Source organism: Saccopteryx bilineata, chromosome X, assembly GCF_036850765.1.
Source record: "Saccopteryx bilineata isolate mSacBil1 chromosome X, mSacBil1_pri_phased_curated, whole genome shotgun sequence".
In the NCBI taxonomy this organism is placed as follows: Eukaryota; Metazoa; Chordata; class Mammalia; order Chiroptera; family Emballonuridae; genus Saccopteryx; species Saccopteryx bilineata.
The window spans coordinates 69,122,461-69,142,008 of NC_089502.1; the positions used below are offsets into that span (position 1 = coordinate 69,122,461).

Consider the following 19,548-nt stretch of genomic DNA (forward strand, 5'->3'; position numbering starts at 1 on the left):
ATTTAATTTAAATTAGTTCACTTATATTTAAGTTTAAATAACCACATCCAGATAGTGGCTATTCCACTGGACAACACAAAATAATGAAGACATGTTGGCTTAAAGGATCTGCATCCCTTCTCATAGGTAGAGTAGTTACCCTGTTCAACAGAGTTCATTCAAACTCATCCAGAATTATCAAGTAAAGCATGTTTGCCTCACAAGAAATGGTAATCCAGTGTTGCATTATACCCCACTGAGTAAGACCTGGACCAGGAAGAGTGAAAGTGGCGAGAGCCATATTTCCACAGCTAGACTGATATGTTTCATTGCCTCTGGTTTTTATCAGCTGGAACTAAAGGTGAATCCAGGCAATACCAGTCTATGTGAATGAATGTACATGTGTGTATAGGACTAGGCTATGATTATAATAATACTTTTTATCCAACTTTCCAAAGTGCCATCAATATTGATTGTGGAAAATTTTCAGGTCTAGAAGAAAAAAAATAATTCTTCTTGATTCTGTGGTAAAACAAATACATCTTCAGAAAGTCTCTCTCTTTCTGGCCTGTCTCCTTATCTATTATATGAGATAGTTGGATTCAATTTATTAGACAAACCAAACAAGGCAATGAGCTAACAGCTAAGAACACAATGAGTTGGGGATCTGTCATAACGCAAGACCTCATTTTAATAAAGCGCCAAAACAAAATGATTTTTCAAGGCCCTTTTTCAGCTCTATGAGTTTATGTAAGCTATGAGTTCCACCACTAATAGTAATTTATGAAAATTGTATGAATGAAAATCCTTTAACTTTATATACCAATTGTACTTCACTAAGACAGTACCTATCAAATTACATGTTATTCACTCTCTCCCTCATCATTCCCTACTTGGAATTCTCTACACAATCATAAAGTAAGACCTGAAAGATTCTGAGAAAATGAGAAAGAGTGGAAAGATGGCAGCAGATAGGTATCCATCTAGACATTTCACCATTTGTTGAAATGACAGAAAATGTGAGAATACATATGTAAGGAAGATGTACAGAAAGGAAAAAAAAAGAAGAAGAGGTTAGGAAAGGAATTTTGTGTGTGTGTGTGTGTGTGTGTGTGTATGTGTGTGTGTGTGTGTGTGACAAAGACAGAGTGAGAGAGAGAGGAAAAGATAGGGACAGACAGACAGGAAGGGAGAGTGATGAAAAGCATCAATTTATGGTTGCAGCTCCTTAGTTGTTCAGTGACTGCTTTCTCACATATGCCTTGACTGAGGGGCTACAGCAGAGCGAGTGACCCCTTGCTCAAGCTAGCAACCTTGGGCTCAAGCCAGCGACCATGGGGTCACGTCTATGATCCCATGCTCAAGCCAGAGACCCCATGATCAAGCTGATGAGCCTGCGCTCAAACTAGTGAGTTTGCGCTCAAGCTGGCAACCTCGGGGTTTTGAACCTGGGTCCCCTGCATCCCACTCCAATGCTCTATCCACTGTACCACCACCTGGTCAGGCAGGAAAGGAAAAATTTTAAACCTGCTGTCAGTACACATGATATAAACTGATGTAGCTGTATGAGGCAGACCTAATTTGGGTAAGTGGAGTACTGCCCTTCCGATCACTCAGAAAGCAGAAAAGGAACTAAAGAAGAAAATGAATAGGGAAGGACACAGAAGCAACACAGGGTATCTCCTCTTGCCACAGCTGTTGTGGTACCATCTTGAAAGTCGAAAATCTAGCCCCTTATTCTTTTCTTCCTTACCTGAGCATGAACTACCACTCCACATAGCTCAAGATGGATATAACAGTCCAGATTGGAGAGGAAGTGATAGTTTACTTACTATCTCTCTTATGAACTTTCCCCTAGATATCTGGGGATCCAAATTTAGTTGAAGAAATTCTAGCTATGATGTAACTTTAGTTATCCCCAGGGATAATGAGAGTGTCTGGTCTTGGCTTCAAATGTTATCTACCCTTTTAATTTGGTTTGTTGGCCTTTTCCCCCAATCAACACCACAACCAATAATTCTGTGAACAAAGATGAATATTTCAGAAGCCTTAGAGCTTTGGCCTCAGTTTGGCTGTGAGATAATTCTGATATCTACAGATACAAAATTTGAGTAAATGGCTTTGTCCCTGCAGCACATAACAAGCCATAGGACTGTTGCTGGGCTCACATTTTACTAAGTACAGCCAAATTAGTTATTAGTTATTGGGCCATGTTTTTAAAGTGTTAAAATGAACATAAATATACTTATCTACCTGTAGACCATCCTATATAATATAAGTCCATGTAATTTATGTAACCAACTCTCATGAGGGTCTCTTCATTTGGTTCACTACATCAAGGAGCTACACCAAGCTTAAATTAGCACATAACAGATTGTCAGATTGTCATGTCCTTATTCTCCAGAAGCCAGACAGAGCATCCCATAGCTCCAATACTCCAGAGCCTAGCCAAAGTTCAAGAGCATTATCCTGGCTTCCAAACTCCTAACACAGGACTGCTGACAGCAAGCCCAGTCATTCCAGACCACTCTCAGTGGACAGAAAACAAACCATTCTTTTTGTTTGTTTGTTTGTTTGTTTGTTTGTGGGTTTTTTGTATTTTTCTGAAGCTGAAAACGGGGAGGCAGTCAGACTCTGCATGCGCCCGACCAGGATCCACCCGGCATGCCCACCAGGGGGCGATGCTCTGCACATCCTGGGGCACCGCTCTGCCGCAATCAGAGCCATTCTAGCGCCTGAGGCAGAGGCCACAGAGCCATCCTCAGCACCCCGGCAAACTTTGCTCCAGTGGAGCCTTGGCTGCCGAAGGGGAAGAGAGAGACAGAGAGGAAGGAGAGGGGGAGGGGTGGAGAAGCAGATGGGCGCTTTTCCTGTGTGCCCTGGCTGGGAATCGAAACCGGGACTCCTGCACACCAGGTGGACGCTCTACCACTGAGCCAACCGGCCAGGGCCAAAACAAACCATTCTTAATTCAGTGGAGGCAAATGTATTGTCATGAGGATTTCAGAAAATCAAGCTCAAACTAAAGTAATTATTTTCCAGAATGTAAGGCACCAGAAAGGAAAAGCCTTTTGGGAGTGTAGATAGAGCCACAAGCATAATTAAGTGAGAGAGAGAGAGAGAATATGAATAAATTTATCTTGCCTTAAATCATTTCACATAATGTCAGTTAGATTAGTCTATATGGTAAGATTATCTTTCTTCGCCTACAAATAATCTAACCACTCCCAAGTCAAAAATATCAGAGAGAACTAAGCTTGACAGAGTGTACTCCTTCCTGCTTCCCATCTCAGAGCAGCTGTGTGATTTCCTGAGGCTTCTGTTGCTAGAGCTAAGGATAAAAGCTCATTCACACACAATAACTTGCAAGTCTCCAGTTTCTATTTTTTCTCACTCCCTCTGCCTTCCCCTCACCCCATTCAGCACCAGAGAAGCCAAATTTAGGTATGCTTTTAAACCGTTTGAAGATTAATCTGAAAGAGGAAGAAGAATCTGTATACATTGTCTAGCATGCGCCCTAAACTCTCTGCTCTTAAAAACAGCAGAAGCCAGTCTTTTCAAAGAAGCTTGCCTAAAGAGCAGGCGCCCTGTGAATGAAGTGTGCTTTCAGGACTTCCAAATTATTTAGATTCACAGTGAAGACCATCAATAACGGCTTAGCTCTCCAAGAAACTGGTAGATTGGATTTACTGAAGACTTGGAACTTGCTTCTGAGACTGAATGCAACAGGACCCTAAAGTGTCAGCCTTGAACATAGCAGGTAAGAAGATTCAGTGTTTTAATGATAGGACCAGAACTGTATGTAGTAAAATTCTGCCGATTTTAGCAAATTCCTGAGAGTTTTGGGATCTGCCCTACCTGCTTTAAATTAGGCTGCCAGTATCAGTTCTTTCTGCTTTATTTATTGGTCAGAAATGTGATCTTCTAATCAGTCTGTCAAAAAGTATTGCTTGTGCTTCTACTAGGTAGGGGCTCAATGTGGCAAAATACAAAGGGGACATTCCCCAGCCTCTAGCATCTTTGAAATTTAGTCAAAAATGTACAACATATTTTAAAATTCTATTTTAAGGGCTTAACGGGTTTCTCTAATCTGTAGTGGCAATTGCCTTCAATATTGAAAAAAAATGTATAGTGACTGCTAAAGGTAAACCGGTGAAGAATTATCTGGTATTTTCATAAGGTAGTTTTATGTTCATTATCCCACTTGAATCTCTCAATATCCTGCAATTTAGACAGGGTAAATGTTGCTATCCCTGTTTTGCAAATAAGGAAATAGAGAGATTAAGAAATATTCTGCAAACACACCACACAACTAGAATTTGGCAAGTTATGACTATAAACTGCAAATAGAAAGCTTTCCGAACTATAAACAAATACAAAGAAATTTCATGATCTATTTAGCATTTTAGACATATCTGACATAGACCAGGTTTGCACAGAGCTAACACTTCATACATTTTAATCAAAATTGTTGACCTGGTGCATTCTTCTCTATTTAGCAGCAAAGAAGCTGTTTTCAAGGGTAAAAAAAAAATGGTTTTGTGGTTCCATCTATAGCTATAAAAAGAAAAATTCTTGAATTTTGAATTCAGTTGTTCTGCTTTCCAGTTCTCTGATTATTTCGAAATCTAGAGGGGAAACCATGACACTGTACATTTACCAGGTGATTATTCAAAAGAAAATATAATTAAACCTGGACTTGGGACTGCATTGTATGCCCATCAGTTCCTACAAATAAATAAATCAGCCTGGGAGCCAGTGAACCCAAAAAGAACGGTAAAGAAAGTTTGCAGATTGAGTCTAGTCTGAGTCCAGCATTTCTGCATCTTCCTAACCTAGAGCTATCCATTCCATTTTCTACTACCTTTTTCCTCCTTCTTTAATCAAACTTTTGATGTGCTTAGAAACTAGTTATCTGAGATAAAAATCAAGATATTTTCCATTGTGCAGGAAATCACACACAATGATGCCTTGACTGCATCATTTGGGTGATAATAAGGGAACAGCAGTGATCCTTAAGGTACATATCCAATCTTGTGATTTTAATGCCATGGAGGATAACTATCATAATCTTTCAAATAACATAGCTCTTTGTGGACCACTACTTTGATCTCTTTTGTTATTTCCCATGTTTTTTATTAAAAATCTCTCAAATACATTGTAATCCAGTTAAACAACTGTTAATTGAGCTCAATACAGTATGTGACACAAAGCAAGGTAAGTGGCAATTCTTGCTCTTGGGAAAGTTACAGGTGTGCCTGCAGGGTACACCAAGGAGCCTGATCTGGCTACATAAAGGGATTGAGTTGAGGAATAACAGAAAATTAATTTGGATAGAAATTTCAGACAAGATTTTTAGACATTAAATTCCAGGCACTTTTTAATCGGAAATCTTATCAGAAAACTTAGAATAACTAATGAAAGCATTTTGAGGAGATGAACCTGACAGAGTTTCATAGTCCTGACTACATTTGGAAAAAACTGGAGAACTGGAGATGGGAAACCACTTAACGAGTAGAATTTAATGAGGCTCTCAGTTAGGTTGATGGCAGTGGAAATGGATTTTAGGGGAACTCAAGAGACCTTTAAAAGGAATAGATGAAAGTTAGTAAGTGATGAGATACTGGCAGCATAGGAACAAAATAAGCCAGAGACATCTCTGAAATATTGAACATGTGATATTTGGGTAGTGGTGCTACTATTATTCCTAAAAAGAAGTAATTTGGGATAGAAATAAAGATAGGACATTATTAACTAAACTGAAAAGAGAGTGGCCCAATTTGATGAGTGTGATGTACTCCTTTTAAGTATGAATGAGCTACTAGAGAAGAAATGTGTTAGAACTATCAGCAATGCAGTATTAACTCCCCTGTAGTTTCCAATACCAGTGAGAATGTTGCTAAGCATGTCCCTGAAAATGCCAGATAAAAATTTATTTATTGTGATAGTAAGGCTACAGTGATGACAGGCCTCTCTGCTCCTTTCCCCAAGACCTTTTATTTCATGGATGAAAGCCCCTGGGATCATTAGTACAAGTCTGGTTGTTTACAGATTGAAAATCCATGACGGATGTATAGCTTTGCTTCAGTCAGTCAATACCAATCATTCAATTAACAGTTATTGCATCTTTTTTCTACGCGTGAAACACTGTGAGAGGCTAGGCTTTGGGTTCACAGGGCTTAAGAAGAAAAAAGATTTTTTCTCTCTGTCCTAGGGTAGTTCACAATCTACTTAGGGAGACAAGATTCTTACACATCAAAAAATACATACAAGATATTATAATGCTGACTTCCATACTGTCAGTATAAACAATAAACATAATACAGGTTCAAAAAATAGAGATGCAAGTGTAGAATGTGGTGGTCAAAGATAGTGTCAGCTTAGTATGAGCAGAAAAGAGAACCATAAAAATTTACATTTGTATAGTGCTTTATAGTTTAAAAAATACTCATATTTCCTGAATCTCCATTCATGTATCCATCCAGCAAATAACTGCTGTATCAAAAAAATAAAATAAAATAAAATATTGTCCCAGTAAATTAACTTGGAGAGAATCCCTTCACAACAGACGTGTATCAAATCATTATGTTGTACAGTTTAAATATCTTAAAATTGTATTCATCAATTATACCCCAATAAAGCTGGGGAGTGGGGCATTGTCCCTCACCTCCCTAAGCTCAGCCTTATAGGATAAACACCACAACTAACTTTTTTCATTTGACAATAATAAGATACACAGAGAATAGGGGAAAAAGGGCATTAGAGAGTTGACCAAATAAAAGTAGGGCCCCACTGAGCTGCACCCTCATGAAAATTAAGTTTCCTGCATCTTGCCACTGCTCAGTATAAGTGGAAGAAGTATGTGCCTTAGAAAGCTGAGACCTGAGTTGCAACTTCCCTCACTTCCTCTTCTGCCTTGGCCCTGCCTTCATCACACCAACCCTGTTGGCAGTCTTCCAACACACGTAGACCATCCGGTGCATGCTAACATTTACTAGAAAGATAAAGGAAGTCTTGGGGAGTCATTTAACTTAATAGAGTCATAAACCTACATCCAAATACTAATTTGATCTTTCAGTCTCTCCTGTGACTGAATTCAAAAACACCCATTGTCAGCTTCACTCAGACCTTACTGTCAGGGTCTTTAGGTTCTCGTCAATCTTTGGCCTAGACAACTTTTGAACTCTTCATCAGCCAGACCACTTTTGCCTTCCTTCTTTTTGTGTGTGTGTGTGTTAAGCTCTCTGGCTGTTGTTTCATCTTAAATGTGTGGATTTATCTGCCCACCCCTGTTCTTTTCTTCTTCAATGATTTGTAAGTTGTCCATTCACAAGGTATGGTCCACTATACTCTGATTTTTCACTTTTTTAATAGACTCTATCTTCTTAGAGGTGTCCACATTTCACTTCCACTTTATACTATTATCTAGATCATTGCACAATAGCGCCTGCATTTCCACACTAAAAAACATGATCTTCCCTTAACACCTTAGATGCCCCTACTCTGGGGAGTTAAATTATTTATTACTCAAAAGCACCTATTATCACAGTCACTCTTCCAAAGTTGCTCAATTAGAAGAGGAAGATCTGCATGAGTGACTGGAAGATTGTTCGTATCCATGAAAACAAGAAAAGAAAAATCAGTTGAAGAAGTTGATTTTGGAGGGAAAAGCTTATTTATCTATAAGTATTTGAAACTGAGAACAAGACATGTGATCCAAGAAAAGCAATATAATAGGCATTTAAAAATGAGAGACTCAAGTTTACATGAGTATTTTGTGACTAAGACAAAGATTTTGAGTCATTCACATGAAAGTGATCTTTTAATGCCATGGAAATTGATAGATTCTTGAAGGGAAATAAAGAAGCAAAAAAAACTATATATCAAACATTTGCATGTCACAGATTTTGGTTGCACTAACAACTCCAATTTACTGTCTAAAAAATCTGTCATTGATGAAGGGAAATCAAAAGGAAGAGCTGTTATTAGGGCAGCACTATGGTAGCACAAGTGGACTGATAACTGAAATGCCTGGGTTCTACTTCCAACCCTGTTCCTAGCTGTGTGCTATTGAGCAAGTCAACACCACTCTACTATCATCCCCAGGTTTCAGTTTTTTCACATGCAAAATTCCATGGGAACAGGATCTCAAAGATCACTTCTGGCTCAAACGGGCATCTATTTTTAAAATAACAAAGGGCACACTTTACTGACATGCGTCAATAATATTCTCTTATGTGCAGAAGGCATTATGTTGATCTGTACACTTGAAACCTTTATGGTTTTGCCAACAAATGTCATCCCAATAAATTCAAAGAGAAAGAGAGAGAATGGCATAGAATTTCACTACTCATTCGTTACATTCCTGATATGCAGAGCACAATGCTAACCACTCTAGAGGAAACATGGAAAAGTATAGTAAAAAAGAAAACATGAACATATAATCACTGTTTTCAAAGAACTTGAAATCTAGTTGATCCTACTGGACCCACTTTCAGCTGATCCACAGTAAATCATAACTCTGCTGCCATACTTGCATATCACTTTAGCTGAATAAGAAACAAGCAATTTAAAATTTAGCTTTCATACAAAGGTGTGCCTTTTTTGCTTTGGTAAGATGTTCTCAAAAAAACTCTGTTACTGTTTCAAAAGTTACACCAAAGGAAAAATTAAAAAGCAATATAATAAAAGAACTATAGATATCATATGCCTTAATAAAGCAATTCTGAAATAATTTAGTCTGGTTTTACACATTTACTGGACACCAAGCTTAATGCTCCTTGCCAGGTTCTACAAAAACTATTCATATTAATTAGATTCAGCTTTTGTCTTTAATAAGTTTATAATTTAGTAGTAGAGATTAGATAAATACAGATATTACTCTAAGAAAAAAGTAAAAAGAAATAGAAACAGCCTGACCTGTGGTGGTGCAGTGGATAAAGCGTCGACCTGGAAATGCTGAGGTCGCCAGTTCGAAACCCTGGGCTTGCCTGGTGAAGGCACATATGGGAGTTGATGCTTCCAGCTCCTTCCCCCCTTCTCTCTGTCTGTCTCTCCTCTCTCTCTCTCTCTCTCTCTCTCTCTCCCTCTCCTCTCTAAAATGAATTTTAAAAAAGCTTTTAAAAGCCTGACCAGGCAGTGGCACAGTGGATAGAGCGTTGGATTGGGACGCAGAGGGCCCAGGTTCGAGACCCCGAGGTCGCCAGCTTGAGCGCAGTCTCATCTGGTTTGAGCAAAAGCCCACCAGCTTGAACCCAAGGTCGCTGGCTCCAGCAAGGGGTTGCTCGGTCTGCTGAAGGCCCGCGGTCAAGGCACGTATGAGAAAGCAATCAATGAAAGACTGAGGTGTTGCAACACGCAATGAAAAACTAATGATTGATGTTTCTCATCTCTCTTCATTCCTGTCTGTCTGTCCCTGTCTATCCCTCTCTCTGACTCACTCTCTGTCTCTGTAAAAAATTAATTAATTAAAAAAGAAAAAGAAAAAGAAATAGAAACACAAAGTAAGAAGATACATAAAACTGAATTCTAGCCTGACCAGACAGTGGCGCAGTGGATAAAGTATCAGCCTGGCATGCTGGGGAACCAGATTCAAAACTCTGAGGTCACTGGCTTGAATATGAGCTCACCAGCTTGTGTACAGTGTCGCCGGCTTAAGTGTGGAATCATAGACATGACCCCATGGTCGCTGGCTTGAGCCCAAAGGTCACTGACTTGAACCCCAAGTTCACTGGCTTGAGCAAGGTGTCACTGGCTTGGCTGGAGCCCCCCGGTCTGAGCACATATGAGAAAGCAAAGAACAACTAAAGTGCTGCAACTGCCAATTGATGCTTCTCCTCTCTCTCCCTTCCTGTCTGTCCTTTTTTCTCTCTTTCTCTCTAAAAAATAATAATAAAATAAAATAAAATAAAAATGGAGTTCTGTAGTTGAACCACTGACCTCTGTGGTCAATTGTTTTTCAAGGTTCTAACATCGTGAGAAAACCTTGTACTTCCTCTGTCCTAGTTCTTCCTTACTCATCTTACCTTTCTACTAACCTTTTTTTCTCTTCACTCTCTGGAACCCTCTTTCTATTATAAGTAAGTTCTCCTACATCCTAAACCTTTTCAAATAATTTTCTCACCACCTCCTTGCCTTAAGAGAAACTTTGTCTTCCCCATCAAAAGTAGACTGCTTGAAAAAATGATTTTTGCCAGAGGAAAGGAGGGTTGGAGGGGTATAAAATGTGAAGGGATTAAGAAGTACAAATGGACAATTATAAAATAGTCACAGGGATGTAAAGTACAGTAAGGGGAATATAGTCAATAATACTGTAATAACTGGTGCCAAGGGGGTACTAGATTTATGGGGGAATCACTTTGTAATTTATATAAAGGTCTAACCACTATCTTGTATACCTGAAACTAATATAATACCAAATGTCAACTGTAACTGAAAGAAAGTGTTTGCTAAACACACAAAAAATAAGTTGCTTCTTTTTCTATGTTTCATGTACGGTGAGACCTAAAGAGTCTACTCTTTGTCTTCTAGATCCCTAGTGTCACTTTTTAAAACATTACTCTTTTGCCATAATGCAAAAGCCATTCATCTATGCCTCCCTATAATCTTCCTTATTAATGTCATCATCTATTGACCTCAGACATATTTTTCTCTAATTCACTGAATATTTTGGCATTTGGCTTGCAGTCTTCCTTTCTGCCCCAAATCCTGGTAATTTCATCTTCCGTGTGAACAACCACTAAACTGAGTTCACTTTTTTTTTTATCACCTTAACTGGAAAAATATTCATTTACATTCTACCTTGGTTAGTCATTCCATGGTCATTCTTGAGGCTTTATTTATCAGCAAACTTAAACCCCAGTGTACATACTCTGACTGTAAGCTCCTAGACTTTTGGTTCTTTCATTCCCTTATTGTTAGTACACCAGTTCTTAAATCTCAATGAATCTTCCAGTCTCCTGGTCCATCCCTTTTCTCCTAATCTGCTAAACTTCTTCATGGTTTTACTTTTAATCATTCTTTAGGTAGCATTCTCAGCTTTCTTTATCCCATTGTACTTCTATAACATTTGCTCTATGACACCCCTCCAACCTTAAATCAATTTAAGCATTTGCATTTTTTCTTTCTTATACCCATGCTTCTAAACACTATTGAAATAACTCATAAACCATGGAAAGTGACTCTATAAGGTTAAAATAGAATATCATTGCAGTTTTGAACAATGTTTTCAACTTAATAAGTCATTGGAGACCTTTGAAAGGGAAGTGATAAGATCACCACTGTGCTTTAAGATGAATAATTCGGTATATGTGATAAGGACCAACTCAACAGAAGAGAAACAAGAAAATTAATATGAAACCTAGAATTTCTAATGTTCAGTAAATAGTACTTCCATATTATTACCAAAGAAAGAACAAAATAATGCACCATTTCTTGGTTTATTGTGTAGTCTTTTACATACAGTTTATTCAACTTTCATGATTGGTACCAGTATGTGAGTATGTCTTACATCAGTGCTTAGTGACAGGTCTCGTAGAATCTGAAACTTAATAATGTGGTGTAATGAAAATAACACTGGATGTGAATCAGGCATCCTGGCTCTGCCACTAATTCTGTGTGTACTTTCTGGGTCATGAAGGGGGTGGGGCTGGATTAGATATCTTCTAAGTTTTCTTCTGGCTCTGACATTATATAAAATTAGGACATTCAATCCAAAACAGAGATTTTATAGCTACTTCTGAAAGCTTCTTTCAATGGAGTACCACTATTTTAAAATTGTTTTCAGTATCCTGGCACATACTTCCTTTTTACTGTATTGTCCACCTAACAGTTGTATAGAAACATATCTCTCAACCTTCTCATATGACTCACTCGGTGATCATGTCTAGTCTCAAATCTTCATGAAAACCTGAGCACTAGGACAGTACTTAGTTACTTTTTGTCCCAACATTTTGTGTTGTAAAGAGTTACCAGGTATCGCCAAAAACTTGAATATTGTTCAGAGAAGCAAATTTGATACTATGCTAACAGATTTACAGTAATAGAAAGGATTCAGAGAAGTAATTTAGTATAGACTAGTATGATTAAATTTATACTTTGTCCTATAGCCAATATGGAGATTCTGAGGTGGAAGTATTATCAAGGCAGTGCTCAGTCAAGACTACCTTCTCACTGCTAATTTATGAACAAGTTGAAACTTGCTTTCAACACTTATACCTAGTTTATTTGTTCTTTTTTTCCTTCCTCTTTCCCATACTCTCCTCCTTTCTTTTTTCTCTTTCTTTCATTTTAGCTGTACGTACAACAAAACAGTGTATTTCCTGACCTGGCATTTAACAAATTTATTGAGAGTTCATCTTCGTTACATCCTCCAATTTATTTAATTTTCCAAAATCATTTAGAGTTGTAACCCTCACCCACCAGTTTGAAACATCTGCATAAAATAATGATTCTGTTTCTTTGTCTGTTATCACAGATATTATTAACAGTGGAAAGTCAAGGTCAGCCTTGTGAAATACAATCATATCAGTACCAGAATAACACAGATGAATTATCATTCTCAAGTATAAGCTTGTCCAATTCAATGCCAGTCAGTAACACCTTTGAGGGCTTACCATTTCTCAAACTCGTAGCTAAGCTTACTGAGAACATGAAGGTGAGTGAAACAAGCTACTTGCCATAAAGAACTTCAGATAAGAAGAGGTAAGCCCAGGACATAAATAGAAATAAAAAAAGGCTTCAAAATATTCTGAGTGGATCAAGATAGTATAATATTGGGGATAAAGTAGTAAATTCTATAGTTATACCTTCTTTTTTTTGCTTTATTATTGAGTATGTTATGAAGTAGAGAATTTAAAGTTTTAAATCAGGTTGATGAGCTAGCTCTTCTGTTTACAAAACCAACTTAATTACTTTTTAACATTTCTTAGCACTTAATATAAACTGATATTGTATCTTTACTGATATCTTTCTAGATATAAAAGTTAAACTTAGTGATTTAGTTTTTAGACTTATCCTTTAAAAATTTCATTTTTTTTTTAAGCTGGAAACGGAGAGAGACAGTCAGTCAGACTCCCGCATGCGCCCGACCGGGATCCACCCGGCACGCCCACCAGGTTCGATGCTCTGCCCACCAGGGGGCGATGCTCTGCCCCTCCGGGCGTCGCTTCGCGACCAGAACCACTCTATCGCCTGGGGCAGAGGCCAAGGAGCCATCCCCAGCGCCCGGGCCATCTTTGCTCCAATGGAGCCTTGGCTGCGGGAGGGGAAGAGAGAGACAGAGAGTAAGGAGGGGGTGGGGGTGGAGAAACAAATGGGCGCCTCTCCTATGTGCCCTGGCCGGGAATCGAACCCGGGTCCCCCGCACACCAGGCCAATGCTCTACCGCTGAGCCAACCGGCCAGGGCTAAAAATTTCATTTTTAACCTCAGTAAGTTTGAAGCTAACTGAATATTTGATAGCTTGAGGTAACTTAAACAAGGTTCAGCAGACATTTCATTTTATTCTATTTATGACAGAACAATGAGCTGTTAATCATGTAATAAAAACCAGAAAAGGTGAAAAGGTATGTTCAATTAAATTAAATTAAATTTTAATGTGCCATTTACTTATATAGGCATAGACTGCTTTCAATTCTATTCACTTAGAATAGACATCTAGAGAGGTATTTGTCAAAGTCTCAGACCTATACGTATTCCTGAGAAGAATGTACATTACTGTTTCTGTAACATTCAAGGAAACAAGGTACAGTCTGCTCCTCCATACTAAAGGGAGACTGGATGGTCTGCTCTTTCCCCATGGGGTCTTTTTTTAGTGGCATATATGCCTTTTTAAGAGCTTCTTTCAACACTGCAAAACTCTACCTTTATCTGGAAACCTTCAGCTGCGTTTCCACATGTTGCTATATTTTAGCCTGCAGATTTCACCTGTACTCAAGGCAAGGATTTCTGACAATACCCTTCTGTTGGAGTATTTTAAAATTAAATTTATTGGGGTGACATTGGTTAATAAGATTATATAGGTTTCAAGTGTACAATTCTATCATACATGATTTGCAATATTGCATTGTGTGCCCACCGCCCAAAGTCAAATCATCTTCTGTCACCATATATTTGACCCCCTTTCCCCTTTCATATACTCCTTTCCTCTGGGAACCACCACACTGTTGTAGGTGTCTATGAATTTTTGTTTGCTTTTCTTTTTTGTTCATTTGTTGCTTTCAGTTTTACATCCCACATATGATTGAAATCCTATGGTTCTTAAGTTTTTCTGCACAACATTCTCAAGGTCTATTCATGTTGTCGCAAATGGCAGTATTTCCCTCTTTTCTTATGGCTGAGTAGTATCCTATTGTATTTTTGTATCATGTCTTCTTTATCCAATCCTCTATCAAAGGACACTGGTTGTTTCCATGTCTTGGTCACTGTGAATAAAGCTTCGGTGAACATAGGGGTTCATATATTCTTGCAAATGTTTTCAAATTTCTCAGGTAGGTATCCAGAAGAGGGGTTGCTGAGTCATATGGTAACTTTATTCTTAATTTTTTGAGGACATTCTATACTGTTTTTTATAGTGGCTATATCAGTTTACATTCCCACCAGCAGTGAATGAAGGTTCCTTTTTCTCCACAACCTCTCCAAAAATTGTTATTATCTGTCTTATTGATAACAGCCATACTAACAAGGATGAGGTGGTATCTTGTGGTAATTTTGATTTGCATTTCCCTAATAACTAGTGAAGCTGTACATCTTCTCATAAATCTGTTGGGAGAATTGTCTGTTCAGATCCTTTGCTTATTTTTTAATTAGATTGATTGTTTCATGTTGAGTTGTATGACTTCTTTATATATTTTGGATATTAACCCCTTGTCAGAGCTGTTGTTTGCAAGTATCTTGTCCTATTTGCTTGGTTGCCTTTTTGTTTTGTTCATAGTTTCTTTTGCTGTACAGAAGCTTTTTAGTTTGATATATAGTCCCATTCATTTATTTTTTCCTTTACTTCCCTTGTCTTTTGGGTCAAATTCATAAATCTTCTCTAAGACTATAAAGTACATAGTTTAGTACCTATGTTTTCTTTTATGTAATTGGTTGTTTCAGATTTTATATTTAGGTCTTTGATCCATTTTGAGTTAATTTTTTGTATATTGGGATAAACTGTAATCTAGTTTCACTAATTTCACTCTTTTGTATGCGGCTTTCCAATGTTCCCAGCACCATTTATTGAAAAGGCTTTTTTTCCTCCATTGTATGTTTTGGCTCCTTTGTCAAAAATTATTTGCTCATATATGTGTGGGTTTATTTCTGATACCAGGTTTTTTTATTGATTTTAATTTATTGTGTTTATATAGATTCTAGTGTTGCACCGAAGGCATCCCTCCTCCCTGTATTTCCCTCAACATCTCCTTTACCCCCCTCCCCATAGCGCCCTCCCCCCTTCCTTTCAGGTTTATCCCCTCCTATCATCCCCTTTCCCTCTGTCTTCTTTTCCTCTGGTCCCTTTGATCCCTCCTCTGTCTCAATTCCATTCCTCCGTTCACATTGCTCATTGGATTCCTCAAATGAGTGAGATCATATGATATTTTTCTTTCTCTGCCTGGCTTATTTCACTTAACATAATAGTTTCCAGATCCATCCATGTTGTTGCAAAAAATAATATTTCCTTCTTTTTCATGGCCCCATAGTATTCCATTGTATATATGTACCACTGCTTTTTAATCCACTCGTCCACTGACGGACACTTGGGCTGTTTCCATATCTTCACTATTGTGAACAATGCTGTCATAAACATGGGGGTGCATTTCTCCTCTAGAAACAGTGCTTTGGTGTTTTAGGGTATATTCCTAAAAGTGGGATGGTTGGGTCAAAAGACAGTTCCATTTTTAATTTCTTGAGGAATCTCCATACTGTTTTCCACAGTGGCTGCACCAGTCTGCATTCCCACCAGTAGTGCAGGAGGGTTCCCTTTTCTCCACATCCTCGCCAGCACTTATTCTGTGTTGTTTTGTTGATGAGCGTCATTCTGACTGGTGTGAGGTGATATCTCATTGTGGTTTTAATTTGCATTTCTCTAATGATTAGTGATGTTAAGCATTTTTTCATATGCCTATTGGCCATCTGTATGTCCTCTTTGGAGAAGTGTCTATTCATTTCTTTTGCCCATTTTTTGATTGGATTGTTTGTCTTCCTGGTGTTGAGTTTTACAAGCTCTTTATAAATTTTGGTTATTAACCCCTTATCAGATATATTGTCAAATATGTTCTCCCATTGTATATTTTGTCTTTTTATTCTGTTCTTATTGTCTTTAGCTGTGCAAAAGCTTTTTAGTTTGATATAGTCCCATTTTTTTATCCTGTCTTTTATTTCACTTGCCTGTGGAGACAAATCAGCAAATATATTGCTGCAAGAGATGTTGGAGAGCTTACTACCTATGTTTTTTTCTAAGATGCTTATGGTTTCACGGCTTACATTTAACTCTTTTATCCATTTGAGTATATTTTTGTGAATGGTGTAAGTTGGTGGTCCAGTTTCATTTTTTTGCAGGTAGCTGTCCAATTTTCCCAACACCATTTGTTAAAGAGGCTGTCTTTACTCCATTGTATGCTCTTACCTCCTTTGTCAAGTATTAGTTGTCCATAAAGGTGTGGGTTTATTTCTAGTTTCTCTGTTACACACAAAAAAAGGAAATTTAAGAAAGATTTGAAAAGAAAGATCTCTCTTCTGATGTATTGGAAGAAAGCAAACAGCTATGGTATGAGAGATGTGGGACATGTGTCAAGGACTCTAGTAGCTAAAAGTAGTTCCTGGCCAACAGTCAGCAAGAAAAAGGACCACAATCATACAATAACAATGAATGAATTCTGCTAACAACCAGTAATCTTGGAAGAGGATCCTTAGCCTCAAATGAGGTCACAGTTCTGAATGACTTGATTGCAGTCCTGTGGGAACCTAAACAGGGGACCCAGCTAACTTGTACCTGAACTCCTGACCCCTGGAAACTCTGAGGATGTGTGTGCTATTATAAATTAGTGATAATTTGTTACATGACAATAGAAAAATAATGTGTTTTCTTTCATTCTTTTTCTCTTCTTATTAATGACTAACTAAATGGAGACCAAAAAGTCTTATTAAAAGTTTTAACACTTGTATATTGATTTAAACTCAATATTTTATTGAAAATGTTTTCTCTAAGGTCAATACTAGCTTCCTAATTACCAAATGAAATTGCCATTTTTAAACTTCATTCTCTTTGGTCTTTTGGAAAAATTTAAAATCAGTGACCACATTAGTTCTTAAAACTGTTCTTAACTGTACACATTTTTTTTTTGTTTTCTTCTTGTGTCTCTGATACTCTTTTTCTGTCTCTTATCTTTTATAACCTTCATTTTACAGATAAGATAACTGAGTATCAGCAAGGTTAAGTAACACTTAACCTTACTTTTGGGCAAATGAGTTTGTAAAATCTGTATTTTCTGGTTTTGCTCACTTTTATTGTTAAAAATGGTGCTGCCCACGTGAATGGCCATAGCCCAGGTAAAACAGCTAATTACTTTCATGCTTGGGAAGGGGCTTGGTTATGCTAATGTGTGCTGGAGGAAGGACTTTTGCACCAAAAATTTTAAAAGAGGAGCTAGGAGGCCATTTTGGAGAGGAAACCACGTGGTTGCAGGGAATCAGGCAGCCAAGATGGCCATGTGTTGAAGGGGAACAGAGGTGAGGCGCTTTGTGACCTCCAGTGAGAACTGGTGGGGCCGTTGATTCTAGGAAAACTTGGAAAAGATTCTCCTGGTTGTGGTACTGGAGAATGTGTGATTGGGTTTTGGTGCCAATGTGTTTGTTTTTTTTTACTTGGTTGTCGAGTGCGAGGCTAGAAATAAAGAAAATGGCCCACCATTTCTTGGCTCCGTTGTTTCTCTACCATCTATCCAAATCAAATATGAACCTGCATGAGCCAGGCAGTTGTGATGGTGGCTGTAACCACTGGATTTACACTCACACAATTAGTAAGTGAAGAAACCACAAATGAAATTTAAACTTATCCTAACTTAAAGTCTATGATGTCTTTGTCATTATGCCCACATTGACCTTTATCTCAGAAAAAAAATTAAGCTGAATTCTTCTCCTTTCTTGTGGGGGGGTGGTTTAGTATAACCAAAAAGTTTTCATTTATAAAACAGAAAATTTGTGGTAAATAAGAGATGGTATAGAATATAATTAAAGTTAATCTCAAAATGAAATATAGAGATGATTGGTACATCAGGTAAACCAGGGGTAATCAACCATTTTATACCTACCGCCTACTTTTGTATCTCTGTTAGTAGTAAAATTTTCTAACCGCCCACCAGTTCCACAGTAATGGTGATTTATAAAGTAGGGAAGTAACTTTATTTTATAAAATTTATAAAGCAGAGTTACAGCAAGTTAAAGCATATAATAATAATTACTTACCAAGTACTTTATGTCGGATTTTTGCTAAGTTTAGCAGAATAAATCTTTATAAAACAACTTATTATAGTTAAATCTATCTTTTTATTTATACTTTGGTTGTTCTGCTACCGCCCACATTAAAAGCTGGAACGCCCACTAGTGGGCAGTAGGGACCAAGTTGACTACCACTGAGGTAAACAGAGTTGTTTTGCTTCATCTCTCACCAAGTCCTCCCATTCGCAGACAATGTCATTCTCAAATTCTCTCTATAACTACTCAGTGATTGTTGTCTGCTTGGCAATACCTGTCTACATAGATCTCTCAGATTGAAAATTTTAGTACTTTGTAAGAATTATGAGCAAGGAAAAGGACCAGACCATTAAAAATCACTGGATAGTCAGTTAATAAACAAGACAAGAAACAAGTTCTCTTTCTCTTTGCAAACTATTACGGAAGCAATTTGACCTAAGTACATAGTCTTCTGAAACTTATGTGGTTCTCATTCTTATTTTAAAAACTTAAACTAAGCATTTTTTATTTGGATCTATTTTTTAATCTTAAACTTTAAAATAACAAAAGTTTGTCATCTCAAGCAGAAGACCTGCATAGACAATTTTCCAAAGAGAACATACAGATGGTCAAAAGACATATGAAAAGATAATCAGTGTCACTAATCATTAGAGAAATGCAAATTAAGACCACAATGAGAAATCACCTCACACCTATCAACATGACTATCATCAATAAATCCACAAACAACAAGTGCTGTGGAAGATGTAGAGAAAAAGGGAGCCCTCATGCACTGTTGGTAGGAATGAAGATTGGTGCAGCCACTATGGAAAACAGTACAGAGCTTCCTCAAAAAATTAATAATGGAACTGCTTAATGACCCAGTGAGTCCTCTTCTTGGTATATATTCAAGAAAACCAAAGCAATAATTTGAAAAAATATATGCAACCTATGTTCATTGCAGTATTATTTACAATAGCCTAGACATGGAAGCAACCCAAATGCCTATCAGTAGATCAGTGGATAAAAAAAACTGAAATACATATATACAATGAAATATTACTTGACTGTATAAAAATAATAAAATCTTACCATTTGCAACTTCATAGATGGATCTAGATAGTATTATGCTAAGTAA

The 19,548-nt window shown here is 37.6% G+C and overlaps 1 protein-coding gene across 1 annotated transcript in view; it reads left to right on the plus strand.

Annotated features, from left to right (window-relative positions):
* Window positions 1-3,324: 3,324 nt before the first annotated feature.
* CYSLTR1 (cysteinyl leukotriene receptor 1) overlaps window positions 3,325-19,548 on the plus strand; it is a 31,486-nt gene continuing 15,262 nt past the window's right edge. Inside the window, exon 1 of the mRNA XM_066249042.1 lies at window positions 3,325-3,739. The gene's annotated coding sequence lies outside the window, so the exon portion shown is untranslated. The remainder of the gene's footprint in view (window positions 3,740-19,548) is intronic.